Source organism: Squalius cephalus (genome assembly GCF_949319135.1).
Source record: "Squalius cephalus genome assembly, chromosome: 3".
NCBI lineage: Eukaryota > Metazoa > Chordata > Actinopteri > Cypriniformes > Leuciscidae > Squalius > Squalius cephalus.
The window spans coordinates 16,398,746-16,415,515 of record NC_137124.1 but is presented as its reverse complement, the minus strand read 5'-3'; the positions used below and the strand labels follow the sequence as shown (position 1 = coordinate 16,415,515).

General features: G+C 39.3%; 1 protein-coding gene across 2 annotated transcripts in view; it reads right to left on the bottom strand.

The window, feature by feature from the left end:
• Nucleotides 1–16,770, bottom strand: part of htr2cl1 (5-hydroxytryptamine (serotonin) receptor 2C, G protein-coupled-like 1) — a 90,787-nt gene that overhangs the window by 19,940 nt on the left and 54,077 nt on the right. The window contains exons 2-3 of one of the 2 annotated variants that reach the window (XM_079867926.1): nt 12,350–12,480; nt 1,500–1,601 (exon numbers count right to left, since the gene is read on the bottom strand). The exons of the other annotated variant lie outside the window; for it this stretch is intronic. The gene's annotated coding sequence lies outside the window, so the exon portion shown is untranslated. The remainder of the gene's footprint in view (nt 1–1,499; nt 1,602–12,349; nt 12,481–16,770) is intronic. 2 annotated transcript variants of the gene reach the window in all.

Sequence of the window (16,770 nt, the reverse complement as noted above, 5' to 3'; positions counted from 1 at the left end):
GACTCACTCGATAAACTGCTAAATCATTTCTAACGTCATTAATCCATCCAGTCAGTTGTTTTCTCACTTGCTCCTCAAGTTACACGCCCTCTCACTCATTTATTAACTCACTGACTTACTTACCCTTTTCATTTAATCATTCAGTGACTAAATAACTCATTGAATCACTCAGTCGATCATATTAATTCATTCATGCATTCTCATATTCATTCATTTCAGCCATTTTCTCACTTGTTACTCCATTAACATTCACTGAATTCATTATCCAATAACAGATTAATAAATGACTGAATTCAATCATTTATTGTAATCATTTTTTATAATTATTAATGTATCAAATATTAATTCATTTATTATTTAATTAATGAATAAACAATGGTACCACTTTTTTTTAATAGTCCACTTTTCTATAAACTATAAACAACTTTGCAACTACATGTCAACTAGTAGTCATTAGTAGACGGTCTACTTAAAGGGTTAGTTCATCCAAAAATGAAAATTATCCCATAATTTACTCACCCTCAAGCCATCCTAGGTTTATATGACTTTCTTCTGTCAGCCAAATATAATCTGAGTTATATTAGAAAATATCCTGGCTCTTCCCAGTTTTATAATGGGATCTAATGCATCTATGCATCATAAAAGTAATCCATACGGCTCCAACGGGTAAATAAAGGCCCTCTGAAGCGAAGCGGTGCGTTTTTGTTAGAAAAATATCCCTATTTATAACTTTATATAACTATAATCACTGGCTTCCGGTAACGGCCGTATGCGAGTCGAGTTCCAGCGGAAGAGTGACCTCTGACCCGACGTGGGCGTAAGGTGAGAGTAGACGCCTCTCACGGTTCAAACAAATGTTTTGCTCAATACTCTGTGCTTCTGCGTGCTTCTGCTTTTGTCATTACGTCATACATCGAGTCAAAGGTCACTCTTCCACCGGAACTAGACTCGCGTTGGAGCTTCAAAAACTCAGGATCTATTCACTCCTATTATAAAGCTAGGAAGAGCCAAGATTTTTTAAATATAACTGTGTTTGGCTGAAAGAAGAAAGTCATATACAGTACATGGCTTGAGGGGATAATTATGGGATTATGGGATCATTTATATTTTTGGGTGAACTATCCCTTTAATATCTGCTAACACTTTATTTTGACATTCTACTGACTATAAGCAACTTTGCGAGTACATGCCAACTTCTACTATACTGAACTTCAACTAAATTCTACTAATCCTAACCCAAACATAACAGTCTACTAATACTCTAATGAGTTGCAAATTAATGAGGGTTAGTTGACATGTAGTTGCAAAGTTACTTATAGTCAATAGAATGTCTAAAGTGGAAAATCGAAATAAAGTGTAGTGTAATCTAAACAATTACTTAATACATTCTCTTATTCATTCATTCTTTGACTCACTCTTCACTTTTTGACATTCATCCATCATTTCACAGACATTTTCTCACTTGCGCTCCCATTTTCACCTGATGTGAAAATGTTCACCTGAGAGCTCCTTCAGCGTGCAGGACTGCAGAGTGAACTGTCCGGAGCTTATCCACAGTCAGCTGTCAATCAAAGTCTGCTCTCCGACTTGAGTGCCGCCCGCTGTGGGAAAGAGACACACTTGATCAGACGTAGCTCTTTTCCACCCTCCTATACTCTTGTTCTAATTCTACACACCCAAACAATGAAGGATCCCTACCCTACGCTGAATATTCATCCGATATTTTAATTAGATGCAGAGCGAGTGTCAAGGGGACATAATGAAAGACAAGCAATTAAGGGAAAACTGGAAAGTTAGTGCCACCTTTGCCCCCTCATTATATGCCTAGGAGCCAATTGCTTTGTCAGCCCATTTCTAATCCACTTCTTTTTGAAATGTGAACCATTAAAGGCCAGAAATTATTTGTTAAAATTAAAAGGAGTTCCCTCTTTGAAAGGCTGTGATCATTTATCTTTCAGGACAATTTAACAAGCCTTTGGGGGACAACAGAATTCAAATATCTATGTAAATTAGAATGACTATGTGAAGCCAAAAAAAAAAAAGCTTTGCTGTTGCATTATAAGGCAATTAAAGTGTGGCTTTAAGTTTTCGTCCGCAGAGAGAACAAGCCCTGCTTTTAGGAATTTAAGATGGAGTCTAACTGAGAGGGGTTCAGAGAGAAAATAAAATTATATTCACTTACCGAATTACAGAAAAGAACAGAGTGTGAATAATACTCATCTTCTGTTTTCAAGCCTGTCTAAAGAAGATAGTTTAGAAGGGAATGCCTTAGTCTCTCTCTTCTCCACTGTTTTTTTTTTTTCATTATTCACTCATCTACCTCCACAGCATATGCACAGGAAAAACAACTCTTAACATTTTTCTGTCACGTGGTCAACTGTCGGAAAAAATGAATTTGCTTTTGAATATCAGGCACGTATCAAGCACAAAATGTCCCTCTACTAGCTGACATGTCTAGGTATTAAATTGCAAGAAACCACTGAAAAAGTAATCCTGAGAAATGACATGGGTCTCTAGGGCTTTTCACACGTAACCCTGGGTTAATGAGATAAAAGCTAGATTTTACCCTAGGTTACCTTAGTGCCACAGTTATTTAGTGTGAAACTATGTGGTGCTAAAATGCTACCCTGAGTGTGTAACAAGAGACAACCAATCATAAACCTCCTCAGTGATTACCTCATCAAATATTATATATTTTTACAGTCCGAGGGAAAGCAGCTAAAAATGCATTGAAGTAATGAGACAGGCTGACAGGTATTAAAATAGGCATATCAAGTCGCCTTCATTTATATAGCGTTTTTAACAATATTGTTTTTTGCATGTATTTGTCCAATCAATGTTATTAACATAAAGGACCTTGCACCTCGTTTCAACAACACACCTCGTTTTCAGACCAGCATTGCACGCCCATGGGCGAACAGATGGGCGCAAATACACTCACCTAAAGGATTATTAGGAACACCATACTAATACTGTGTTTGACCCCCTTTCGCCTTCAGAACTGCCTTAATTCTACGTGGCATTGATTCAACAAGGTGCTGAAAGCATTCTTTAGAAATGTTGGCCCATATTGATAGGATAGCATCTTGCAGTTGATGGAGATTTGTGGGATGCACATCCAGGGCACGAAGCTCCCGTTCCACCACATCCCAAAGATGCTCTATTGGGTTGAGATATGGTGACTGTCGGGGCCATTTTAGTACAGTGAACTCATTGTCATGCTCAAGAAACCAATTTGAAATGATTCGAGCTTTGTGACATGGTGCATTATCCTGCTGGAAGTAGCCATCAGAGGATGGGTACATGGTGGTCATAAAGGGATGGACATGGTCAGAAACAATGCTCAGGTAGGCCGTGGCATTTAAACGATGCCCAATTGGCACTAAGGGGCCTAAAGTGTGCCAAGAAAACATCCCCCACCACCACCAGCCTGCACAGTGGTAACAAGGCATGATGGATCCATGTTCTCATTCTGTTTACGCCAAATTCTGACTCTACCATCTGAATGTCTCAACAGAAATCGAGACTCATCAGACCAGGCAACATTTTTCCAGTCTTTAACTGTCCAATTTTGGTGAGCTTGTGCAAATTGTAGCCTCTTTTTTCTATTTGTAGTGGAGATGAGTGGTACCCGGTGGGGTCTTCTGCTGTTGTAGCCCATCCGCCTCAAGGTTGTGCATGTTGTGGCTTCACAAATGCTTTGCTGCATACCTCGGTTGTAACGAGTGGTTATTTCAGTCAAAGTTGCTCTTCTATCAGCTTGAATCAGTCGGCCCATTCTCCTCTGACCTCTAGCATCAACAAGGCATTTTCGCCCACAGGACTGCCGCATACTGGATGTTTTTCCATTTTCACACCATTCTTTGTAAACCCTAGAAATGGTTGTGCGTGAAAATCCCAGTAACTGAGCAGATTGTGAAATACTCAGACCGGCCCGTCTGGCACCAACAACCATGCCACGCTCAAAATTGCTTAAATCACCTTTCTTTCCCATTCTGACATTCGGTTTGGAGTTCAGGAGATTGTATTGACCAGGACCACACCCATAAATGCATTGAAGCAACTGCCATGTTATTGGTTGATAGATAATTGCATTAATGAGAAATTGAACAGGTGTTCCTAATAATCCTTTAGGTGAGTGTATACTTGCTATTTCAGCTCAGGCTGAAACTAGCAAAAAACAATTTCCTTGTGCCTGGCGCCACATTGCGCCGGGTGCTTGATAGGGCCCAAAATTTTAACTAGCATTTATAGTTGTAACATCTGATCAGGCTCCGGTCCACCAGAGGGAGCTCTCATCTGAGTATTGTCAACTCTGTCACTTCCTGGTTCTACCACATCAGCTCCTGTCATGTCATTTCCAGTTCAGCTTGTATTTAAGCCATGTGTTCACACTGCTGTATTGCATACCATTGTTGATGATTACTGTTATGACCATTGTTTTCATTCTTGTGACTCACATTTTTGATTTACTAGTGTGCATTACTAGTGTGCATTTGTTTGCATTTGGACCGTTTTGCCTGTGTTTCAAAGTGACTGACGTTGCATTCAATATGCACATTTGGGGTTTCATATCCGACAAGTACATCTATGAAAGCAGACCTTGTTAAAGCAGCCACTCAGAAAATTTGCAGCTACTGTAGCAATGCCATCATGGGTTCGATTCCCAGGAAATCTAATACCTGATCAAATTTATATCTCAGATGCAATGTCAGACACTTTAGGTCATAAACATCTGCAAACTTAGATATAAATTGGATCATCTGTTTGCAAACAGCCATTACTTTTGCAATGCCATTTGGAGCACAGAAATCACTTCACAATTCACAGATTACAATAAATAAGCAGATTGCCCATAAATCCTTAAAATGTCATTACATTTGACATCAAATCTCCTCTAACCTGAAACCCAAACACATCAGAAGCTCTGGGGATATGCTAGAAATGTTATCTCAGAGCTGGCTGGGTTACAGATGTTTTTATGGAGTGTGTGTGGAATACAGCGAGTTGATTAAAATCCCAGCTCTGATGTAACAGGCGGAGGACACATGCCCTGCTAACACACATCCATAAAGCACTTACACAAGATCCCACAGTTCTGCAGAAGAGAGGCTGTTGACATGGATGTATGTGAGAGAGTAAAAAATCTTCAAACAATCCTACACAACTGTGTTTTTGTACAGTACACGAGAAAGACTCTTTTTAGAAAGCTATACTTTGGGGACTACAGCTAAAGCTGAAAAAGTCTCAATATGGAGATATCCACATAAGATTTATAAATATTGTTTTAAAAGCAGTTCAATCATTTTCAAAAATTAATGAAAAAATTAAATAAAAAGCTTTTACCTCCAGTCACTCACTCTTTTACGAACTGCTCTGAGACACGAAGGTTGAGGATCCAAATGCAGTATTTATTGAACAGGGTAATCCAAAGACGTAATCCAAAGTACAGGCAACGTCAAACACCGGCAGTCCATACATACAAACAAACACAACAAGGCAGGGAATACGGACAAAAGAGTAATCCACGGAACAGGCTAGCAATCCAAAAACCAAGAGACATGAAACCAGGGAGAATGCTCGGAATTGCAGTGTAACACTAAACAGACTTCACAGGGAATGAATGAGTGTACATGGTTTAAATAGGCTGAGACTGACAAGGTAATGAGACAAAGGTGGATGCAATCAGGGATGATGAGTCCGGGCAGTGAGTTATGGGAAATGTAGTTTGTGAGGGAATGACAATAGTCTGATGTGGAGTGCCCTCTGGTGGCTCTCAAGGGCTCTCCAGCTGGTGACTTTACATAAGCCCCCCCTCTCAAAGGAGCGGCTTCCAGACGCTCCTAAAATTGTCCAGGAGGGAGGTGGAGCGGAGGCAGACCCAGAGGCAGGATGGAGGTCCAGGCCCGTGGAGCGGATGAGGGCCTGGAGACTGACCCCGGATTTCCACCAACTGCGGAACGGCTGCGGAACGGCTCTGCTGCGTCCGTGCTCCGCCGTCCTTCAATACCCACCAGGTCCAGAATTGTTGCGGAATGGCTGCGGCCATGACTGACAGCTGAAGTCACGAGGACCCACAAGATCTCGCGAATTCACGTATGATCGCGCGATATAAGTGCTGAATTGCTGCGGAGCTCTCCGGCATTCGGCAAAAATAAAAGCTCTGCGAATCTGCTCCAGAGGGCTGCGAATCGCCGGAGTCGGAACGCAGCCGTTCCGCAGTCAGTGGAAATACACACATTGACTTTAATGGAAACCTATTGACTCCGCCGCCGTTCCGGAGCAGATCCGCAGCCATTCCACAGTTGGTGAAAATTAGGGGTGAGGCGGAGCAGGTTGAGCAGGCCTGGCAGGTGTACAGGGCAGAGCAGGCTGAGCAGGCGTCCAGGGCGGATCCGACGGTTCAGGGGGCCAGGGCTGATGCAACACTTCAGGGGGCCAGGGCGATTCCAATGGTTCAGGGGCAAAGGCGGCCATCTTGTCTGAAGACACCGGCATAGACACAGTGGTAGAGTCGGCCATCTTATCCGAAGACATAGGCGTAGAGGCTTCCATCTTGTCCGAAGACAAAGGCGTAGATGCTGCCATCTTGTCCGAAGACACAGGCGTGGTGGCAGCCATGACGGGACGAGACTCTGGAAGGACGGCGTCCATATTGGCCAAGGATTCACGGGCTGGAGCCGATGTGGGTACTGCCCACACATTCAAAATCGCAGTGGCGACTATGAGTGCTGTCTGAACTTCCAGAACTGACTCAGGCTCGGCAGGCATGACGTGAAGAAGCTCAGGCTCGGCAGGCATGACGTGAAGAAGCTCAGGCTCGGCAGGCATGACGTGAAGAGGCAGACATGGGCATGCTGGTGACTGTGGTGGGCCAAGCTCCGTGGCCACTGGATCTTGGAGTGTGATGCCCCTCCCCAAAAAACGTTTAGGGGACATGTCCTCCTCATCCTCCCCAACAGTGAAGGAGGAACCACACAAAAGCAGGGCATAGTACAAAAAGTCACTGAACGACCCTTGAGGAGCATCGTGGATTAACTTGTCCTTGAGTGGATGGTTAAGCCCGTAACAGAAAAAGTCGATGAGAGCACAATCTGGCAGTTCAGAAACATTTGTAATGTCCAGGAATATATGAATGTGCTCTTCGAGGGTGTGGTTACCTTGGCGCATGCGGACTAACTCAACTGCTGGATCCATATCCAAAGTACAGACAAGGCCAAACACAGGCAGGCAGTCCATACAAACAAATAGAACAAGGCAGGGAACATGGGCAAAATAGTAATCCACGGAACAGGCAAGAAATCCAAAAACCAAGAGACATGAAACCAGGGAGAATGCTTGGAATTGCAGTGTAACACTAAACAAGACTTCGCAGGAAAGGAATGAGTGTACATGATTTAAATAGGCTGAGACTGACAAGGTAATGTGACACAGGTGGATCCAATCAGGGATGATGAGTCCGGGCAGTGAGTTATGGGAAATGTAGTGAGGGAATGACAATAGTCTGATGTGGAGTGCCCTCTGGTGGCTCTCAAGGGCACTCCAGCTGGTGACGTTACACACTCCCTGTTTGTTCTCTTTCTCTGGCTAGTTCACTGATGATTGAAATTTCATTGCATTATTCATAATATATATTTTTTCTATACCTGATATTTTATAACATTCCTCACATGACGAGTGGGTCTTTAACTTTTCTTCATTTTAAATAAAAAGCGCACTCTTATTTCAGTGTTTTTGTTATTGTTGTGGTTATTTTAGCAAACAGTTTGCTTCGTATATATTCAGTTCAACAGCATTAAGTTAAAGTCAAGAAAGTAAACTTTATCTCGTTGTTTTTCTTGGTCTGTCCAAGCAATAAATGCACATCCTTGAATGAGCATATTTACTGTAATGTAATTTTGTGTTTGTGGAAAAATTAAACAAAACTAAACTAGCCAATCAAATCTATTTTCACCCCCCACCCATGCACGCACATACACACATTTGAATTAATATGTCATGAGTGATTAATAATCCATTTAACATTTATGTAAAATTTTTTAAATGATTACATCTCATGGTATACACACTGTATGCAAAACCGAACGGCTGCAGGCGCCACTGCTCAGAAGGATACTAAAACCTGAAATCTTATGCATTATGTAAATCAGCCAACAGTCCCCACTTGGAAAATGCCTTAACAAACACACTAAATAACGACTTAATTAACATCTAAAAGTGCAAAAAGCTTTGTGTGAGGATTAGGTTTAGGGTAAGAGGATAGAAAATGCCACAAGCTCTATATAAAACAATATAAGTTTTCTATAACTGAAAAGCAGTAGTGTGTGTGGTCAGAGGGCTCCTCAAATCTCTCCTACGGCAGACGTTTAGTGATTGATTAGGCCTTCTCATTATCCAGCTCTGTGCTGCATCTCTCAGAAGACATTGGCCAGTATCCACTGATTCACTGAACCAATTTAAGCGAAATCGCTCCTGGGAGAATCTGGAGAATATCCTTAAACACCTGTGATTTTCTGTGGCGATATGACACATGGGCGATAAGGCATTCATATGGCAGAAATAGAGCTAAATGATGAAATACAGAGTAACAGGACTGAAATAAGGCAGAGAGAGAGAGTGAAGATGTAACAGAGGTAGAGAAGATCATAGACAAACAAGGAAATGCTTGTAATGAGTAGGGCTGCCAACCATTCTTTCTAATAAGGAATCATTCCGGACTGAAGGGAACGGACTTGCGTTTCATATTAAATCCATATAGGATGCATTTTATCCCTTATTTAAGCGTCTTACACCCACACAGCTAAAAACACCTCAGGTGAGCTGTTTGAATTGGGCTTCTCTCATGGGCATAGCTTCAGGCGTTCACTCTGCTTGTGTCGCATTTGGTTTTTGTTTATATCTGGTCAGTTGTCACAGGCGGTTTACTTTAATCTAAAATGGCATATGCGCTATAAATATATTTTGAGTGTGAGAACATCCCTTATTCTCCTCTTCTGAAGTTGACATCTCCAGTAATGAGCGATAAAAGCAGAATCATCTTGTGTACATTAAAGAATGTGTGTGAGACTGAGAGGTTTGTAGGTTGGTAGCAGGGTGTTTTGAAGTAACTAATTAACTGCAGAGACAGATATGACCTTTCCCTCAGACTACATCGATTTCCCCAATAGTGGCCCGGACACAAACACACACACACACACACACACATTCACACTCACACACACACACACGCACACACGCACGCACACACGCACACACGCGCACACACGCGCACACACGCGCACACACACACACACACACACACACACACACACACACACACACACACACACACACACACAGAGAATGGCATACTGTAAAATTGACGGTTACACTTAATTTTAAGGTGTCATTGTAACAGTTTAATTATATATTTAAGTACTGAGTAATATTAAGCAAGTACATGTACTTACTATAGGGTTAGGGTAGGATTAGGATTTGATTGAGGGTTAGTTGCATGTAATTATGCATAATTTACAGTTATTACTATACATGTAACACATGTAACAAGGACAGTGTTACTGAATTGACAAATAGTGTGAGATAGAATCTTCTGAATGTGTATCTGCAAATAAACACAGTGGCAGTTGACCCATCAATCAGAACAACACACACTTGCTCACATCTTTGATCTGGAGCTGTTTCTTTTATATGATTGTTTCTCCTGAAATCCACTTATGATGTTAGTCAAGGTTTCTTGCATCAAAAACAGGCATAGTTTAATTTTACATCCGTCACAGTGTGAGGCGGTGCGCTGAAATGCGAAACCCTATTATAGTCAATGAATCTGTCTACTCCAGAATCGCCTGATGCTTTCAGATGACAAATCCTGTTACTATTTGTTGCGCATCCTTCTGAAATAAAATTATGAATGTCTATAGTACAAACTATCTAATTATAAATATACATTTTTCCATGATTTTCCACAGTGTCTGTAGGGTATCTATGTACCTTCTGGTCATCTTATTTTCTACTTAAAGGGAAATGAGAAACACTTTGATTTTAGTTTTTTTTTTGTTTTGTTTAAGAATCAAGGTTAAAGTCATATTTATTTATATAGCACCTTAAAGTAACATGAAAGCTGACCAAGGTGCTTTACAATAAAAATAAATAATAACACAACTATAATGGTTAAAAATGAAAAGATTAAACATCCCACAATAGCCAAAGAAATTAATCAAAAAACAAGCCCCCCAAAAAGCTAAAACCAGTAAAAAGAGGTACATTTTCAAGGACGACTTGAAAGCTGGTAGTGAAGCAGACAATCTAACAGATTGAGGTAGCAATATCCACAGCTTTGGGGATAATTTTCATGAAACAGGAGGTGAGACACGGAGATTAACTGAACAGGTTTTTATTCACAGATAGGTTTCAATCTTTTGGATCGCCAAACGGGTAAGTGAAGAGTATAAGCAGTTCAATGGACAGTCACACTTAACTGACAAGTCTTTCTCTTTGCAGGATGGAAGATGAGATATAGTCTGATAGACAGGTAGCTTAAGAAGGATAAAGAAACACAGGCGAGTAGTAGGTTCACTCTCCTGTCGAGACGAGACTGGATAATGAGTGAGTGTGAGCTTTGTGCTTATGAATGGTGTTTGATGAGGGAGCGACAGGTGTGGCAGGTTAATATTCTGGTGATTGTGAACGAGTGGGTGGAGCTGAAGGACCTGGTGCTGATGGCATGCTTGCTGAATCCGTGACACTACTACAGAAAAAGCTCTGTTAACATTTAGGGGCTGTAAAACGTACAACTTTTTAACTTTTTATTCGCGGATCCGTGTGAATGGGGATCGTTTTGACAATGGTGTCGTCTGTGCGTGGAAAACTCAAAGGAAAAACTTCTCCGTTTTAAGCATTATCGTGTAAACATACCCTTAGGTTTCAAGCGAGACAACAGGATCTAAGAGATCTCCGGGGGGAGTAGGGACAAATAAGATCTGTAATGTAAGCTGGAGCCAGGCCATGCAAGGCTTTAAATACAAAAGTTAAAACCTTATAATAAATTCTAAATTTGACCGGTAGCCAATGTAAATGTACTAGGATAGGCGGGATGTGCTCCCTCTTCTATTCCCCCCTCAAGAAACAAGCTGCAGTTGCAAATGTGAAAGGCAAAACTAGTTGACAGATGTTTTTTTGTATTTTTGGTTCATGAGTAAAAAATGAGTTTATATATAGTTATTTGTTTCTCATTTAACTAATTCCTTTTTAAGTAGAAGATCAAATGACCAGAAGGTACACGGACCCTATAGTAAGAATGTAATGTAATATAATATATGCTGCCCTCAAGTGCACATGGAAAACTTGCACCTCCGAGTTGGGTATTAAAATTAAAATTCATTATAAAATTCTACAGACTTGCGTTGCACTCATTGATCTCTATATAGGTAACATATATATTATATGATATTATCTATATTATAGATCAGTGTTTCCACAATGTTTCAAATCAACACTTCCAACGTCACAACTTAGCAACTTGTGTATCATCTAGAATTCCAAGTTACCCATTCGTAATACAGTGTGACTTCACTTAGTCATTCATGTGCTCTGAATTTTTTTCCACTTGAATGACACATTAGTATCCAAGGACAATATAAATGAATCCAACAAAATGAATGTAACCAATTGGCTTTTAGTACTCACATATTTTTTTTAATGGAAATCACCTGAGACATCATGAGATTTCAATTGATTTAAAAAAAATGAAGTTCTGTCTGAAAGGTACTGATGTATCTGAAGTTTAGTTGCACCCCTTAAAGCATAAAGAAGAAGAAAAAACACAGTTCCATGCAACACTGCGAAAAAATAATTAAAAAGCACAAGGCATTTAAGAATACAAGAACATTTCCAAGTCATTAAGTATTCCTTAGAGAACAGATGAGTCAGTAATTAAGAAATGGGAACAGTTTGGCACAGCTGCAAATCATAAAGCAGCCCTCAAAACCTGACCGTGCAAGAAGAAAATCAGACTAAACACTATTGATTAAGCAACAGAATTTTTTTTCAAATTAGCGCTTCTCCAATGACACATGTCAGCAATGCTTCACTGTGACCAAGGATGCTAAATTAGCAATTTGTAAAATTTGTTTGGCTGAAATATTGAGAGGCGGCTCATTGCTGAAGAACTACGACTGGCTTAATTTCTCAACTGAGAACACAACACCCTGAACAGCATACTGAGTATAGTTACCCAAACTGAATTACCCAACACTCATTTTGGTGCATCACTACTAAACATCATATTTGTCATAAGCATGGCATCAAACCAAATACTGTGCAACGTTATTTAAAGGAAACACAATGTCCCTACTGTGAATCATGGTGTCGGAAGCAACATGCTGTGAGGAGGTTTCCTGCAGCAGCCCTGGAAGGCTTGTGAGGCTTGTGAACGCAGTTACAACACGGAAATCCTGGAGGAAAACCTCATGGAGTCTGAGACACCTGCAGCGTGGGAGAACATTTGTTTACAGAGGCCAAATCCAAAGCTACGCGGGAATTACTTAAAAACAATGTTCCCAATCTCCCCTCTGCTCTACTACTTGCACTACAGGAGATTATCTGAAATGAATTTGAAGAAAATCCTTAGTATTTATTAGGTTTAACAGTAAGTGTCCCGTCAATCGCTCACCTCACTCTTGTGACAGCTCTTCAAGCATCCCTGCACTACCTCAGCCCCAACCATTATTTTAATGCCTTCACTTTATATTAACATTAATCCATTAATTAGTTCAGACGGGGGCTTAGCACTTATGCTCAAGCCCCTCCTTTACGCAAAACAAACCAAATCTCTTTACTTTTATGGCTTTTTAAGAAGTAAGATGGATGTGAACTTGAGAAATCTTATTAAATTCTGCACATGTGTGAAAGAAGCCTCAGTCCTGTGGGTCTACAGCAGGGTTTCCCAAATGGGGCTTCGTGAGGTAACTGCAGCGGATTTATCATGCATTTTGGGAATGATTTCCAACATTTCTGTGGACAGAAGTTTGAAAAATTTCACCAGTATTCTGCCAAAATAAATGTTCACGGATTTAAAATCTTAAAAGCTTGTGGGTTTGAACATTTTAAAGTGAAGAATTAAAAAATATATATATATTGGTAGCCTGTAGTGAAAAACTGTTTTTTTTTTTTTTACAATGCAGTAATATATTTGTCTTTATTTTTAATAATTACAGTTAAAAATACTGCTACTACTACTAATTATACTTATCACTGTAAAGCTGCTTTGCAACAATCCGTATTGTAAAAAGCGCTATATAAATGACCACTACTATTACTACTAATAATAGTCTGAAAGAAGTCTTAGTTGGTTTCAGCAGCAGCAGCATGAACATTTTTTATGACATGAAATATAATTTTGCTGTCATATGACAAAATAATTGCAATATATATGTTTTTTTTGTCCAAGCTGTGCAGCCCTATGAATAATTTTAAAATAAAAACAATCAAAATAAAACACTTACTGAAAAACATATTAAATATTTGATCTGTTTATCTTGCATATCATTTAACCATAAACCAGCATCAGAGAACAGCGAATATGCAAATGTGTTGTTAAATTATTGAAATATTAACTTAAAATCTCAGGGGGTACTTCAAGTAAATTAAATATAAAGTAAAGTAAATGTTTTGCATCTAAGGGGTTGGGCTGACAAAAAAAAAAAACTAAAAAGTATCATGCCACAGTCTAAAAGCAGCTGTTTTGTGACCTGGGTCCACATACCCCGTCCCCCAGTTGTGTGTTCTGTTTGCCGGGGTTTCTGGGTTCAGTTGAGCACTGGTGGAGGAGAGAATGCAGTGACCCGCGGTGTTCTTATCTCAAGCTGAGCCCTCCGTTAAGTGTGTGTGTTTCAAGAGGAGTCCTCTGTTAATCTACTGCAAGAGTGTGTGACTGTGATTGTGATGACTGTGAGTGAGTGTAGCATGCTGTGAATCACAGATGTGACTGCGCGCGCACACACACACACACACACACACACACACACACACACACACACACACACACACACACACACACACACACACACACACACACACACACACACACACACACACACACACAGATGTGTTTTGTCTGACTCATGTAAAGACCTAAGACCAGAGCTTAGCTGTGCCCACCTATCTGACCCCTTTCTTTAGCCTACTAGTTGTGCATTTAAAGAGCCAAATAAATACACACAGATGTGCGCTCGTTTTAAAAGGGATGATATTGTCCCTCTTTTTCTCTTATTCTAAACTAATTTTATCTGTGAATTTGGACCTTTATATGCACATACAGAGGCACCAAACCCTCCCTTAAGTACTGTATGTTGAAGTATGGATACCTATATGGTGTTTTGAAATTGATTAACCCTTGTGCATCAATTTAAAAAAGTTACTCATAGGTCCAAAGAGGACAAAAATGTCCATGTCAAAAAACGGTCATAAAAAGTTGAAGCTTGGGAGCACAGACTTAACTTGTGCTCCCACAGTCACACAGTGATTGGCTTTGTTATTTGCAGTTGAGTTTTTCTCTCTCAATACTACAAACACACACATGCACACAAACACTTTTTTTTTTTATAACACACATACCAACCACACTCTGACATCCATACCAACACACCCACACAATTATCATTGCATAATTTATCCAACTGGCTCTATAATAGCTCAAAATTCATGCAGTTAACAGTAACAAAAAAACAAAAACTTACTCATAGGTCCAAAAGGGACAAAAATGTCCAAGTCAAAAAACTCTCATAAAAATGTTATGCTTGGGAGCAAATACTTAAGTTTGGTCTCATTTTAAAGAAGACCCTTGGCAGATTGTTGTTGAAGTGAAAAAAGTGAAAAACGTGCAACCAAATTTTTTTTATAGAAGTTTAAGTTTATGAAAAATATTTATGAACATTATAATCAATATTTTATATAAAATATATATAAGTATTTTGTGTAACTAGTGCAACATTTTTTTTTTCAAATGAAATGGGGGTGAAATAGTAAAATTACAATAAAAATAGACACCTGTGCCAAAATTAATGCAGTTAACATAAAAAAAAAAAAAAACTTACTCATAGGTCCAAAAGGGACAAAAATGTCCAAGTCAAAAAACTCTCATAAAAATGTTATGCTTGGGAGCAAATACTTAAGTTTGGTCTCATTTTAAAGAAGACCCTTGGCAGATTGTTGTTGAAGTGAAAAAAATGAAAAAAAGTGCAACCAAAAAAATGTTATAGAAGTTTAAGTTTATGAAAAATATTTATGAACATTATAATCAATATTTTATATAAAATATATATTTTATGAAACATTTGGAACTCTAAAACTGATATAAATTCAAAGCCATAAATCTAAACAGGTTGTGTTCCGAATTTGAGGATGATATCTCAAAAAATGAGCTTTCAGTAAGATTTTGTTTGGGCGCAGTACCAGACTTTCCCCATTGGATGCCAGCAAAACTCCACTGGTGAACACAGTGATTGAATTTTCGATTTGCAGTTGAGTTTTTCTCTCTCAAATATTACAAGCACACAAACACATTTTTTTTTTATAACACACATACCAACCACACTTAGACATCCATACCAACAAACCCACACAATTATCGTTGAATAATTTATCCAGTTGGCTCTATAATATGCCGAAGCAGAAAACAGGAATACAGCGAGTATTTGCTTTATAGGCCTAACCTGAAAAAATGGCACCATCTGATAAAAAATGGTAAAAATGTCAATTTTGAAGCCTTGCCAACAGAATGAAAGCCTATTAAAAAAGATTGCATCATTTTATAGTTAAACGGCACAGGGATTAAAAAATGCAGTTTTAATGGGTTTCAATGGGGACATTTTTGTCCTTAAGGTCCTAAGAGGAAGTATTTTGTGTAACTAGTGCAAAATAGATTTTTTAAAGAAAATGATGATGAAATAGTAAAATTCCAATAAAAATACACACCCGTGCCAAATTTTATGCAGTTAGCATTAACACAGGCAAAGTGATCAAAAAAACAAAACTGAAAAAGCCAAAAATGTCCTCAAGGATGCACAAGGGTTAACATCCTGCTTTTCTTTTTCACTCTCAGGTACAATCATCGGCATAAATTCTAGTCCGCTTATTTGAACTATTTAGACAGCCCACTTAGACATGTAAAGTGGCCAACTACTCCATTTTGTTTTTACATGCCATTTAGGGCAGGGTTTATCTGATAGTTTTATCAACCCTATACTTTGTAAAAACAATATATTCTTAGAAATATATTTAACAAACAAATAAATAAATAAATAAATAAATACCATGCACCCCTGTATCCCAGTTTGAGACCCCTGTATTAGTCCATATGTCAGTGCCAAAACTCTGATCTATTCAAAAAGTGAAGTGTGTCCAGACTACCCTCTTTCACTTATGTTTGTCTTTGTGCTGTTAGTAAAGTGATTTGTCTTCACTTTTCAATTGTCTATGGTGGACACATCCATTTCCTGGCCTCTCTGGAGCGTTAATGCAGACAGGAGCGTCTCTTTCCTTTTAAGTGGTTTGTTGTTCTAAGTGATTTGATTTGTTGTTCCATTACACTCCCCCACTATGTCTGTCTAATCCTTTGTCTTGTTCCCTCTCCCGTATCTATTTATCTCTCCATTTGTCACCAAACTCCTTTTATATTCCTGGACATCATTCCATCCTGCAGTCTCTTAATCTTTAATCATCCATCCATCCATCCATCCATCCATCCATCCATCCATCCATCCATCCATCCATCCA